Here is a 15,333-nt window from a genome sequence, read left to right as displayed (position 1 = left end):
CACCCTAGTACTGTCACCCTAGTACTGTCACCCTAGTACTGGCACCCTAGTACTGTCACCCTAGTACTGTCACCCTAGTACTGGCACCCTAGTACTGTCACCCTCGTACTGTCACCCTAGTACTGGCACCCTAGTACTGGCACCCTAGTACTGTCACCCTAGTACTGTCTAGTACTGTCACCCTAGTACTGGCACCCTAGTACTGGCACCCTAGTACTGTCACCCTCGTACTGGCACCCTAGTACTGTCACCCTAGTACTGTCACCCTAGTACTGGCACCCTAGTACTGGCACCCTAGTACTGTCACCCTCGTACTGGCACCCTAGTACTGTCACCCTAGTACTGTCACCCTAGTACTGGCACCCTAGTACTGTCACCCTCGTACTGGCACCCTAGTACTGGCACCCTAGTACTGTCACCCTCGTACTGGCACCCTAGTACTGTCACCCTAGTACTGTCACCCTAGCACCCTAGTACTGTCACCCTAGTACTGTCACCCTAGTACTGGCACCCTAGTACTGTCACCCTAGTACTGGCACCCTAGTACTGGCACCCTAGTACTGTCACCCTATTACTGGCACCCTAGTACTGGCACCCTAGTACTGTCACCCTAGTACTGTCACCCTAGTACTGGCACCCTAGTACTGGCACCCTAGTACTGGCATCCTAGCACCCTAGTACTGTCACCCTAGTACTGTCACCCTAGTACTGTCACCCTAGTACTGCCACCCTAGTACTGGCACCCTAGTACTGTCACCCTAGTACTGTCACCCTAGTACTGTCACCCTAGTACTGGCACCCTAGTACTGTCACCCTAGTACTGTCACCCTAGTACTGGCACCCTAGTACTGTCACCCTAGCACCCTAGTACTGTCACCCTAGTACTGTCACCCTAGTACTGTCACACTAGTACTGCCACCCTAGTACTGGCACCCTAGTACTGTCCCCCTAGTACTGTCACCCTAGTACTGGCACCCTAGTACTGTCACCCTAGTACTGGCACCCTAGTACTGGCACCCTAGTACTGGCACCCTAGTACTGTCACCCTAGTACTGGCACCCTAGTACTGTCACCCTAGTACTGTCACCCTCGTACTGTCAATGCTCAGATGGGTATAATTTCAGAGTCTTGACAATGATGATGCCTTGGTTACAGATAGAGTGTGTGTATGTGTATGTGTTTTTGTCTGTGTGTCTGTGTGTGTCTCTGTGTGTATGTTTGTCTGTGTGTCTGTGTGTGTGTGTACATGTTTGAGAGGGTGTGTGAGTGTATGTGCATGTTTGAGAGGGTGTGTGAGTGTATGTGCATGTTTGAGAGGGTGTGTGAGTGTATGTGCATGTTTGAGAGGGTGTGTGAGTGTATGTGCATGTTTGAGAGGGTGTGTGAGTGTATGTGCATGTTTGAGAGGGTGTGTGAGTTTATGTGCATGTTTGAGAGGGTGTGTGAGTGTATGTGCATGTTTCAGTGGATGTGTGAGTGTATGTGCATGTTTGAGAGGGTGTGAGTGTATGTGCATGTTTGAGAGGGTGGGTGTGTATGTGCATGTTTGAGAGGGTGTGAGTGTATGTGCATGTTTGAGAGGGTGGGTGTGTATGTGCATGTTTGAGAGGGTGTGTGAGTGTATGTGCATGTTTGAGAGGGTGTGTGAGTGTGCATGTTTGAGAGGGTGGGTGAGTGTATGTGCATGTTTGAGAGGGTGTGTGAGTGTGCATGTTTGAGAGGGTGGGTGAGTGAATGTGCATGTTTGAGAGGGTGGGTGAGTGTATGCGTTACAACTGACTTCTCTGGATGAGGTCGTAGTCTCAGTAATGTATTTACAACTGACTTCTCTGGATGTGATGAGGGCTGTGACAAATCTCTCTGTTGATTTATGTTAAACATGTGTTGTGCTACAGAATTCATGACTGTTATGGAAAATAGCGATAATTGACCCTGTACGGTCGTATTAGTGGAGTTGTGTTTGGTTGGTCTAGTATGTCTGTCTCCCATCTGTCCTTCTCATTGAGATGTTATTTCAGGTTCAGTAGATGGCGCGGTAATGATGGTGCTGGGGTTGAGTGTTAACTGAAAAGAATACCCAGCTGCACAAGTCTTCCACCATGTCACCATGATGTCACCATGATGTCACCACGAAGTCTACAGGTCTACCACCATGATGTCACCATGATGTCACTATGTCTACAAGTCTACCACCATGTCACCATGTTGTCTACAAGTCTACCACCATGATGTCACTATGATGTCACCATGTCTACAAGTCTACCACCATGATGTCACTATGATGTCACCATGTCTACAAGTCTACCACCATGATGTCACTATGATGTCACCATGTCTACAAGTCTACCACCATGATGTCACTATGATGTCACCATGTCTACAAGTCTACCACCATGATGTCACTATGATGTCACCATGTCTACAAGTCTACCACCATGATGTCACTATGATGTCACCATGCCTACAAGTCTACCACCATGATGTCCTTTTGTGTCTCTTCCTCTCTCTCTCCTGTACCTCTCTCACCTGTACCTCTCTCTCTCTCTCTCTCTCACCTGTACCTCTCTCTCTCTCTCTCTCTCACCTGTACCTCTCTCTCTCTCTCTCTCTCACCTGTACCTCTCTCTCTCTCTCTCTCTCACCTGTACCTCTCTCTCTCTCTCTCTCACCTGTGCCTCTCTCTCGCTCTCTCTCTCTCTCTCACCTGTACCTCTCTCTCTCTCTCTCTCACCTGTGCCTCTCTCTCGCTCTCTCTCTCTCTCCACCTTGGTTGTTGTCTTGGCAATGCGCATCACTCAAGTTCAAGGTGAGAGATATTACAATTTTTTTAAATTAATATTCTGCATAACAATAACGACAATAATATAATATTTTAGTTGTCTGTGTTTATAATGATTTTTGTGGTAAATATGAGGTCAACTTCCAACAGAGCCCCAAGTCCAATAAGTATATCCTGTGTTGTGTTGATGTTGATGTTGATGTTGATGTTGATGTTGATGTTGATGTTGTCTGTATCCATAGCCTGAATGATTTTTCAGTGCGTGGTGATCGAACAGGCTTCCCGGTGATATTCATCAGAGGCGTATGGAGTGAATACAAAAAAATATATATGTAATTATACAGATGAACAAGCAGACAAAAGCAGTATTCATACCTTTTTTGTTTGTTGTTGTGGTAAATGTCAATAAAAAAAAATAAAAAATCTTTCTTTGGACATCGGTTTTCACACACACACCTTGTTCATAATGTAGAGACATATTGGATCTTCATTGATGAGGTCTGTGAGGAGGTGACTGCTGTGACTGAGTACTGTAAGCGTTTTAGAGAAACCATTTTGTTAAAATGAACTGTAGATAATACAGGTGAACATGAAGAGACAAACCAATAGCAAAATGTACGTACCTTTGTGTACCTCGTGGTACGTAATACCTCTAGACACACAAACACATAAGTGAGAGCACCCAATGCATCTATAGCCTTCAACTTATTCTTACCTCTTTGTTGATTTATATCCATTGAATTGTGTCCAATTTCTGTTTTATAAAAAGGAGAACGTGTCAAACAACACAGCCATTTGCACAAATATATATATAAGAAAAACAAAAAAACGAATCATAAAACAATGTAAATTTAGATCATACAAGGGAGAAACCTTACCTTAAATTGAGGAGATATTTCAATGTTTCACTTAAGTGCCTGCGTCTAAAATGTTCGTCTAAAATGTAAAGTTAGGCCAGTTGGGTTCAAGCAAGAACCGATATTGATTATTGGTAGAAACTTTTAGGGCAGTGCCAAGAACATTACACTTTTTCTAGGAACTTATATGAAGCCTTTGCTGAACCCCTCATTTGTTTTAGTGTGCCACTGAGTGTGCCACTGAGTGTGCCACTGTGTGAGCAACAGTGACATTGTAGGCGTGATAGGCTGAAAGTGACTGGTAGCAGGAATATATAAATACTGACGGCGTATATACAGTGCCTTGCTCAGGGGGAGAACGACAGATTCTTCCCTTGTCAGCTCGGGGATTCGATCCAGCAACCTTTCGGTTACTGGCCCAACGCTCTAACCACTAGGCTACCTGCTGCCCCGTAGTGACCAGCAGCAGGATCAATAGATAGATAGTAATCCTAATAGCAATCAATAATCAACAGCGTAGTGGTAATCATAAATCTAATCAATAACAATATTATTCAGCAACGTTGGTGGGAGTGGGGGGGGGGGGCAACAGTTGTTTTCCATTTAACAGTCATTTCACCATAGGGATAGAAGCTATTTAAAGAGTCTGTTGGTCTGAGCCTTGATCCACCGGTACCGCCTGCCAGACGGGAGCATCGAGAACAGTCCACGTCTCAGATTGGCTGGAGTCTTTTGGCAGGAAATTCAACTCCCAGTTGATTCGTTGGGCCATCTGCACCACCCTCTGTAGGGTCTCGTTGTAGCGGGAGCTGCGCCGTCGCCGTTCCAGACGGTGATACATCCAGTCAGGATTCTCTCAATGGTGCAGCTTCCTTCATAACTATACGGGTGTGAGAGGACCATGTTAAGTCCTCAGTGATGTAGACGCAGAGGAACTTGACGTTCACTAATAGCCCCGTCGATGTTGATAGGGGAGTGCTTCGCCCTCCATTTCCTGTAATCCACAATCGTCTCCTTTGTCTTGCTGACGTTGAGGGAGAGGTTGTTGTCCCGGGAACCACAACGCCAGGTCTCTGACCTCCTCCCTGTAGGCCGTTGGTGATCAGGCCGACCACCGTCATGGATTCGTTGGAGTCGTGTGAGGCCACACAGACGTGGGTGAACAGGGAGTACAGCAGGGGGATAAGCACGCACCCCTGAGGCGGCCCCCATGTTAAGGGTCAGCGTTTTGTTGCTTGCTCTTACAGTACTACCTTGAGTATGCTCGTCGGGAAGTCTAGGATACGGTCGTCAGGAAGTCCAGTTGCTGAAGGGAGGTGTTCGGTAACAGGGTCTTGAGCTTGGTGACGAGCTTGGACGGCACTATGGTATTGAACACTGAGCTGTAGTCAATGAACAGAAACCTCACATAGGTATTCCTCTTATCTGTGTGTGAGAGGGCAGAGTGGAGTGCTGTTGAGATTGTAATGAGTCTGTAATGACAGGGCTGTAGGTAGATATCTCTGTATTGACAGGGCTGTAGGTAGATATCTCTGTAACGACAGGGCTGTAGGTAGATATCTCTGTAATGACAGGGCTGTAGGTAGATATCTCTGTATTGACAGGGCTGTAGGTAGATATCTCTGTAATGACAGGGCTGTAGGTAGATATCTCTGTAATGACAGGGCTGTAGGTAGATATCTCTGTAATGACAGGGCTGTAGGTAGATATCTCTGTATTGACAGGGCTGTAGGTAGATATCTCTGTATTGACAGGGCTGTAGGTAGATATCTCTGTATTGACAGGGCTGTAGGTAGATATCTCTGTAACGACAGGGCTGTAGGTAGATATCTCTGTAATGACAGGGCTGTAGGTAGCTATCTCTGTATTGACAGGGCTGTAGGTAGATATCTCTGTAATGACAGGGCTGTAGGTAGATATCTCTGTAATGACAGGGCTGTAGGTAGATATCTCTGTATTGACAGGGCTGTAGGTAGATATCTCTGTATTGACAGGGCTGTAGGTAGATATCTCTGTAATGACAGGGCTGTAGGTAGATATCTCTGTAACGACAGGGCTGTAGGTAGATATCTCTGTATTGACAGGGCTGTAGGTAGATATCTCTGTAATGACAGGGCTGTAGGTAGATATCTCTGTATTGACAGGGCTGTAGGTAGATATCTCTGTAATGACAGGGCTGTAGGTAGATATCTCTGTAATGACAGGGCTGTAGGTAGATATCTCTGTATTGACAGGGCTGTAGGTAGATATCTCTGTATTGACAGGGCTGTAGGTAGATATCTCTGTAATGACAGGGCTGTAGGTAGATATCTCTGTAATGACAGGGCTGTAGGTAGATATCTCTGTATTGACAGGGCTGTAGGTAGATATCTCTGTATCGACAGGGCTGTAGGTAGATATCTCTGTAATGACAGGGCTGTAGGTAGATATCTCTGTAACGACAGGGCTGTAGGTAGATATCTCTGTAATGACAGGGCTGTAGGTAGATATCTCTGTAACGACAGGGCTGTAGGTAGATATCTCTGTAACGACAGGGCTGTAGGTAGATATCTCTGTAAAGACAGGGCTGTAGGTAGATATCTCTGTATTGACAGGGCTGTAGGTAGATATCTCTGTACCAACAGGGCTGTAGGTAGATATCTCTGTAATGACAGGGCTGTAGGTAGATATGTCTGTATTGACAGGGCTGTAGGTGGATATCTCTGTAATGACAGGGCTGTAGGTAGATATCTCTGTAATGACAGGGCTGTAGGTAGATATCTCTGTATTGACAGGGCTGTAGGTAGATATCTCTGTAATGACAGGGCTGTAGGTAGATATCTCTGTATTGACAGGGCTGTAGGTAGATATCTCTGTAATGACAGGGCTGTAGGTAGATATCTCTGTAACGACAGGGCTGTAGGTAGATATCTCTGTAATGACAGGGCTGTAGATAGATATCTTTGTAACGACAGGGCTGTAGGTAGATATCTCTGTAATGACAGGGCTGTAGGTAGATATCTCTGTAAAGACAGGGCTGTAGGTAGATATCTCTGTATTGACAGGGCTGTAGGTGATATCTCTGTAATGACAGGGCTGTAGGTAGATATCTCTGTATTGACAGGGCTGTAGGTAGATATCTCTGTATTGACAGGGCTGTAGGTGATATATCTGTATTGACAGGGCTGTAGGTAGATATCGCTGAATTGACAGGGCTGTAGGTAGATATCTCTGTATTGACAGGGCTGTAGGTAGATATCTCTGTAACGACAGGGCTGTAGGTAGATATCTCTATAAAGACAGGGCTGTATGTAGATATCTCTGTATAGACAGGGCTGTAGGTAGATATCTCTGTAATGTCAGGGCTGTAGGTAGATATCTCTGTAATGACAGGGCTGTAGGTAGATATCTCTGTAACGACAGGGCTGTAGGTAGATATCTCTGTAATGACAGGGCTGTAGGTAGATATCTCTGTAATGACAGGGCTGTAGGTAGATATCTCTGTATTGACAGGGCTGTAGGTAGATGTCTCTGTAATGACAGGGCTGTATGTAGATATCTCTGTATTGACAGGGCTGTAGGTAGATATCTCTGTAATGACAGGGCTGTAGGTATATATCTCTGTAACGACAGGGCTGTAGGTAGATATCTCTGTAATGACAGGGCTGTAGGTAGATATCTCTGTAACGACAGGGCTGTAGGTAGATATCTCTGTAATGACAGGGCTGTAGGTAGATATCTCTGTAAAGACAGGGCTGTAGGTAGATATCTCTGTATTGACAGGGCTGTAGGTGATATCTCTGTAATGACAGGGCTGTAGGTAGATATCTCTGTATTGACAGGGCTGTAGGTAGATATCTCTGTATTGACAGGGCTGTAGGTGATATATCTGTATTGACAGGGCTGTAGGTAGATATCGCTGAATTGACAGGGCTGTAGGTAGATATCTCTGTATTGACAGGGCTGTAGGTAGATATCTCTGTAACGACAGGGCTGTAGGTAGATATCTCTATAAAGACAGGGCTGTATGTAGATATCTCTGTATAGACAGGGCTGTAGGTAGATATCTCTGTAATGTCAGGGCTGTAGGTAGATATCTCTGTAATGACAGGGCTGTAGGTAGATATCTCTGTAACGACAGGGCTGTAGGTAGATATCTCTGTAACGACAGGGCTGTAGGTAGATATCTCTGTAATGACAGGGCTGTAGGTAGATATCTCTGTATTGACAGGGCTGTAGGTAGATATCTCTGTAATGACAGGGCTGTATGTAGATATCTCTGTAACGACAGGGCTGTAGGTAGATATCTCTGTAACGACAGGGCTGTAGTTAGATATCTCTGTAATGACAGGGCTGTAGGTAGATATCTCCGTATTGACAGGGCTGTAGGTAGATATCTCTGTAACGACAGGGCTGTAGGTAGATATCTCTGTATTGACAGGGCTGTATGTAGATATCTCTGTAATGACAGGGCTGTAGGTAGATATCTCTGTATTGACAGGGCTGTAGGTAGATATCTCTGTAATGACAAGGCTGTAGGTAGATATCTCTGTAATGACAGGGCTGTAGGTAGATATCTCTGTATTGACAGGGCTGTAGGTAGATATCTCTGTAATGACAGGGCTGTAGGTAGATATCTCTGTATTGACAGGGCTGTAGGTAGATATCTCTGTAATGACAGGGCTGTAGGTAGATATCTCTGTAACGACAGGGCTGTACGTAGATATCTCTGTAATGACAGGGCTGTAGGTAGATATCTCTGTAACGACAGGGCTGTAGGTAGATATCTCTGTAATGACAGGGCTGTAGGTAGATATCTCTGTAATGACAGGGCTGTAGGTAGATATCTCTGTAAAGACAGGGCTGTAGGTAGATATCTCTGTATTGACAGGGCTGTAGGTGATATCTCTGTAATGACAGGGCTGTAGGTAGATATCTCTGTATTGACAGGGCTGTAGGTGATATATCTGTATTGACAGGGCTGTAGGTAGATATCGCTGTATTGACAGGGCTGTAGGTAGATATCTCTGTATTGACAGGGCTGTAGGTAGATATCTCTGTAACGACAGGGCTGTAGGTAGATATCTCTGTAAAGACAGGGCTGTATGTAGATATCTCTGTAATGACAGGGCTGTAGGTAGATATCTCTGTATTGACAGGGCTGTAGGTAGATAACTCTGTATTGACAGGGCTGTAGGTAGATATCTCTGCAACGACAGGGCTGTAGGTAGATATCTCTGTAATGACAGGGCTGTAGGTAGATATCTCTGTATTGACAGGGCTGTAGGTAGATATCTCTATAATGACAGGGCTGTAGGTAGATATCTCTGTAACGACAGGGCTGTAGGTAGATATCTCTGTATTGACAGGGCTGTAGGTAGATATCTCTGTAATGACAGGGCTGTAGGTAGATATCTCTGTAACGACAGGGCTGTAGGTAGATATCTCTTTAAAGACAGGGCTGTAGGTAGATATCTCTGTATTGACAGGGCTGTAGGTAGATATCTCTGTATTGACAGGGCTGTAGGTATATATCTCTGTATTGACAGGGCTGTAGGTAGATATCTCTGTATTGACAGGGCTGTAGGTAGATTTCTCTTTAATGACAGGGCTGTAGGTAGATATCTCTGTACTAACAGGGCTGTTTGTAGATATCTCTGTATTGACAGGGCTGTAGGTAGATATCTCTGTAACGACAGGGCTGTAGGTAGATATCTCTGTAACGACAGGGCTGTAGGTAGATATCTCTGTAATGACAGGGCTGTAGGTAGATATCTCTGTATTGACAGGGCTGTAGGTAGATATCTCTGTAATGACAGGGCTGTAGGTAGATATCTCTGTATTGACAGGGCTGTAGGTAGCTATCTCTGTAATGACAGGGCTGTAGGTAGATATCTCTGTAACGACAGGGCTGTAGGTAGATATCTCTGTAATGACAGGGCTGTATGTAGATATCTCTGTAATGACAGGGCTGTAGGTAGATATCTCTGTATTGACAGGGCTGTAGGTGATATCTCTGTTTTGACAGGGCTGTAGGTGATATCTCTGTAATGACAGGGCTGTAGGTAGATATCTCTGTATTGACAGGGCTGTAGGTGATATATCTGTATTGACAGGGCTGTAGGTAGATATCGCTGTATTGACAGGGCTGTAGGTAGATATCTCTGTATTGACAGGGCTGTAGGTAGATATCTCTGTAACGACAGGGCTGTAGGTAGATATCTCTGTAAAGAAAGGGCTGTATGTAGATATCTCTGTAATGACAGGGCTGTAGGTAGATATCTCTGTATTGACAGGGCTGTAGGTAGATAACTCTGTATTGACAGGGCTGTAGGTAGATATCTCTGCAACGACAGGGCTGTAGGTAGATATCTCTGTAATGACAGGGCTGTAGGTAGATATCTCTGTATTGACAGGGCTGTAGGTAGATATCTCTGTAATGACAGGGCTGTAGGTAGATATCTCTGTAACGACAGGGCTGTAGGTAGATATCTCTTTAAAGACAGGGCTGTAGGTAGATATCTCTGTATTGACAGGGCTGTAGGTAGATATCTCTGTATTGACAGGGCTGTAGGTATATATCTCTGTATTGACAGGGCTGTAGGTAGATATCTCTGTATTGACAGGGCTGTAGGTAGATTTCTCTTTAATGACAGGGCTGTAGGTAGATATCTCTGTACTAACAGGGCTGTTTGTAGATATCTCTGTATTGACAGGGCTGTAGGTAGATATCTCTGTAACGACAGGGCTGTAGGTAGATATCTCTGTAACGACAGGGCTGTAGGTAGATATCTCTGTAATGACAGGGCTGTAGGTAGATATCTCTGTATTGACAGGGCTGTAGGTAGATATCTCTGTAATGACAGGGCTGTAGGTAGATATCTCTGTATTGACAGGGCTGTAGGTAGATATCTCTGTAATGACAGGGCTGTAGGTAGATATCTCTGTAACGACAGGGCTGTAGGTAGATATCTCTGTAATGACAGGGCTGTATGTAGATATCTCTGTAATGACAGGGCTGTAGGTAGATATCTCTGTATTGACAGGGCTGTAGGTGATATCTCTGTTTTGACAGGGCTGTAGGTGATATCTCTGTAATGACAGGGCTGTAGGTAGATATCTCTGTATTGACAGGGCTGTAGGTGATATATCTGTATTGACAGGGCTGTAGGTAGATATCGCTGTATTGACAGGGCTGTAGGTAGATATCTCTGTATTGACAGGGCTGTAGGTAGATATCTCTGTAACGACAGGGCTGTAGGTAGATATCTCTGTAAAGACAGGGCTGTATGTAGATATCTCTGTAATGACAGGGCTGTAGGTAGATATCTCTGTATTGACAGGGCTGTAGGTAGATATCTCTGTAATGACAGGGCTGTAGGTAGATATCTCTGTAACGACAGGGCTGTAGGTAGATATCTCTGTATTGACAGGGCTGTAGGTAGATATCTCTGTAATGACAGGGCTGTAGGTAGATATCTCTGTAACGACAGGGCTGTAGGTAGATATCTCTGTATTGACAGGGCTGTAGGTAGATATCTCTGTAACGACAGGGCTGTAGGTAGATATCTCTTTAACGACAGGGCTGTAGGTAGATATCTCTGTATTGACAGGGCTGTAGGTAGATATCTCTGTATTGACAGGGCTGTAGGTATATATCTCTGTAATGACAGGGCTGTAGGTAGATATCTCTGTAACGACAGGGCTGTAGGTAGATATCTCTGTAATGACAGGGCTGTAGGTAGATATCTCTGTAATGACAGGGCTGTAGGTAGATATCTCTGTATTGACAGGGCTGTAGGTAGATATCTCTGTATTGACAGGGCTGTAGGTAGATTTCTCTGTAATGACAGGGCTGTAGGTAGATATCTCTGTACTAACAGGGCTGTTTGTAGATATCTCTGTATTGACAGGGCTGTAGGTAGATATCTCTGTAACGACAGGGCTGTAGGTAGATATCTCTGTAACGACAGGGCTGTACGTAGATATCTCTGTAATGACAGGACTGTAGGTAGATATCTCTGTATTGACAGTGCTGTAGGTAGATATCTCTGTATTGACAGGGCTGTAGGTAGATATCTCTGTAACGACAGGGCTGTAGGTAGATATCTCTGTATTGACAGTGCTGTAGGTAGATATCTCTGTAATAACAGGGCTGTAGGTAGATATCTCTGTATTGACAGGGCTGTAGGTAGATATCTCTGTAACGACAGGGCTGTAGGTAGATATCTCTGTAACGACAGGGCTGTAGGTAGATATCTCTGTAATAACAGGGCTGTAGGTAGATATCTCTGTAATAACAGGGCTGTAGGTAGATATCTCTGTAATGACAGGGCTGTAGGTAGATATCTCTGTATTGACAGGGCTGTAGGTAGATATCTCCGTATTGACAGGGCTGTAGGTAGATATCTCTGTATTGACAGGGCTGTAGGTAGATATCTCTGTAACAACAGGGCTGTAGGTAGATATCTCTGTAACGACAGGGCTGTAGGTAGATTTCTCTGTATTGACAGGGCTGTAGGTAGATATCTCTGTATTGACAGGGCTGTAGGTAGATATTTCTGTAATAACAGGGCTGTAGGTAGATATCTCTGTATTGACAGGGCTGTAGGTAGATATCTCTGTAATAACAGGGCTGTAGGTAGATATCTCTGTATTGACAGGGCTGTAGGTAGATATCTCTGTAATAACAGGGCTGTAGGTAGATATCTCTGTATTGACAGGGCTGCAGTTATACAGCTGTAGTGGAGTGTAAATCCTCTTTCTGTGTCATTATGGATGCATCAGAAATGGCACCCTATTCCCTTTATAATGCACTACTTACCAAAGCCCTAACTAGTGCAATAGGGAACACAATGTCATTTAGAACACAGAAGGCTGTTCAGAACACAATGTCATTTAGAATGTAGACTGTTATTTAGAATATTGTGTTATTTAGAATGCAGTGTCATTTAGAATGCAGAGTGATATTTAGAATGCAGTGTCATTTAGATTGTAGAGTGGTAGTTAGAATGCAGTGTCATTTAGAATGTAGAGTGTTATTTGGAATGCAATGTAATTTAGAATGCAGAGTGGTATTTAGAATGCAGAGTGATATTTAGAATGCAGTGTCATTTAGATTGTAGAGTGGTATTTAGAATGCAGTGTCATTTAGAATGTAGAGTGATATTTAGAATGCAGTGTTATTTAGAATGTAGAGTTTTTTTAGAATGCAGTGTCATTTAGAATGCAGTGTTATTTAGAATGCAGTGTCATTTAGAATGCAGTGTCATTTAGAATGCAGTGTTATTTAGAATGTAGGGTGACATTTAGAATGCAGTGTAATTTAGAATGTAGAGTGTTATTTAGAACGCAGTGTCATTTAGAATGCAGTGTAATTTAGAATGCAGTGTCATTTAGAATGTAGAGTGTTATTTAGAATGCAGAGTGTTATTTAGAATGCAGAGTGTTATTTAGAATGCAGAGTGATATTTAGAATGCAGTGTCATTTAGAATGCAGTGTCATTTAGAATGCAGTGTCATTTAGAATGTAGAGTGTCATTTAGAATGCAGTGTTATTTAGAATGCAGATATAATTTAGAACACAGTGTCATTTAGAATGTAGAGTGTCATTTAGAATGCAGTGTTATTTAGAATGTAGTGTCATTTAGAATGCAGTGTTATTTAGAATGCAGTGTCATTTAGAATGTAGAGTGTCATTTAGAATGCAGTGTTATTTAGAATGCAGATATAATTTAGAACACAGTGTCATTTAGAATGTAGTGTCATTTAGAATGCAGTGTTATTTAGAATGCAGATATAATTTAGAACACAGTGTGTAACAGAATGCAGAGTGTCATTTGGAACGCAGGGTGTGAATTAGAACATACAGTGTCATTTCAGACGTGTCCAACTGGAGTTCTAAACCCACACAGCTTGACAATCTATATTGCACTAAATAGGCAACAGGGTGCAATTTTAAACGCACAACGACAATGAATGCAGAAGCTGTGACTCTATGCCTTGTGCATCCCTATTCAGCCCTGTGCAGCAGTGATGTGTGTGTGTGTGTGTGTTTGTTTGTGCCTGTGTGAATGTGTTGGATAGCAGTGTTAACAGCATTATTTGGCTGAGTGCCTCTTCATCACCCCTATGGGCCTATAAAAGAGCTTGTGTTAGGGTATTAAATAAAGCAGCCTGACCCTATATTTGCTCCAAGGCCGCGGCAGCTGGCGGACCATCTGAAAGCTTCATTATGCTCGGTTGTGATGTTTTGACAAATCCAAATGCATTTTTTTTTTGTGATGGCACCCTACCTATTGTCTTTATGGTGCACTCCTTTTGACCAGAGCCCTGTGAGCCCTCGTCAAATGTAGTGCACCGTTAGAGGGAACAGCGATGATAGTCTATGTTTATACTTCATGTATTAATGTATAATCTATGACGTCACCTTGCGTTAATGGTTTCCTCTGCCTCCTCTGCCAGTACATTAGAAGAAAAGGCTATTAGGTTGCGACAAACCCCCCCCCCCCCCCCCCCCACACACACACACACAGAAACACACACACACACACACACACAGAAACATACACACACATACAGAGAAACATACACATACACACACACACACACACACAGAAACATACACACACATACAGAGAAACATACACACACATACAGAGAAACATACACACACACACGCACACACATACACACACATACAGAGAAACATACACACACATACAGAGAAACATACACACACACACACACACACACATACACACACATACACACACACTGTTTACAGTAGTAGTTCCACCAGGCCATTAGGGATTATCCTTCAGCATAAATCTTGTAGAGCACCATCGGTCCCCTGAGCAGTAATTCAGGATTACATTACATCACTGTGTTGTGGTCTGATTATATGACGCGATAAACCATGAACCAGTGAGTGTGTCTGGTTGTTGCCGTTGTAACCCTGAAGCCTACACTTAAACCTCTGTTATGTTGTCTCTCCAGCTGTTCAACATGTTAAATAAGATATCAAATAAGAATGAAATCATATCTCCGACCCTTGAGAGCAACTTTGGCCCCTCGGGACACAACATGATCCCGCGTGGCTCAGTTGGTAGAGCATGGTGTTTGCAACGCCAGGGTTGTGGGTTCGATTCCCACGGGGGACCAGTACGGAAACAAAACCAAAAAATGGCTGAAATGTATGCATTCACTACTGTAAGTTGCTCTGGATAAGAGTGTCTGCTAAATGACTAAAATGTCAAAAAGGAGAGAGTGAATGAACAAAATGCTGTGTATTTCACAGAATGACCTCAGTTAAATAGATCTATTAGGGTACAGGAAAACAGACTGACTTGAACCTTTGCGTTCTAAGGAGATGAATAACCTTTCCTCTCCCCTCCTCTCTCTCCCTTTCTTCCTGAGAGACTTCAAGAAGAGGGATTGATCCTCTGTCTACATCTCCAGTCCCCCAGACCACTTCCACTGTGTTTGAAGAAGAGCTGAACCTTACAGGAATACCACAGGGGCCAGTGGTCTCTTCTTCCTCCTCCTCCTTTTCTCTCCTCTTCTCAAAGTCACCATATCAGTTCAAACAGGAAGCTGAGCAGAATGTTTCACAAACTAGTTGAAGAGGAGAGGGGCAGAGGAGAAGAGCAGAGAGGGAAAGGGGAAGAGGAGAGGAACAGAGGAGAAGAGCAGAGGGGAAAAGGGGAAGAGGAGAGG

This window comes from Salmo trutta, chromosome 28 (assembly GCF_901001165.1).
Source record: "Salmo trutta chromosome 28, fSalTru1.1, whole genome shotgun sequence".
Taxonomy (NCBI): domain Eukaryota; kingdom Metazoa; phylum Chordata; class Actinopteri; order Salmoniformes; family Salmonidae; genus Salmo; species Salmo trutta.
This window is presented reverse-complemented; position numbering follows the sequence as displayed.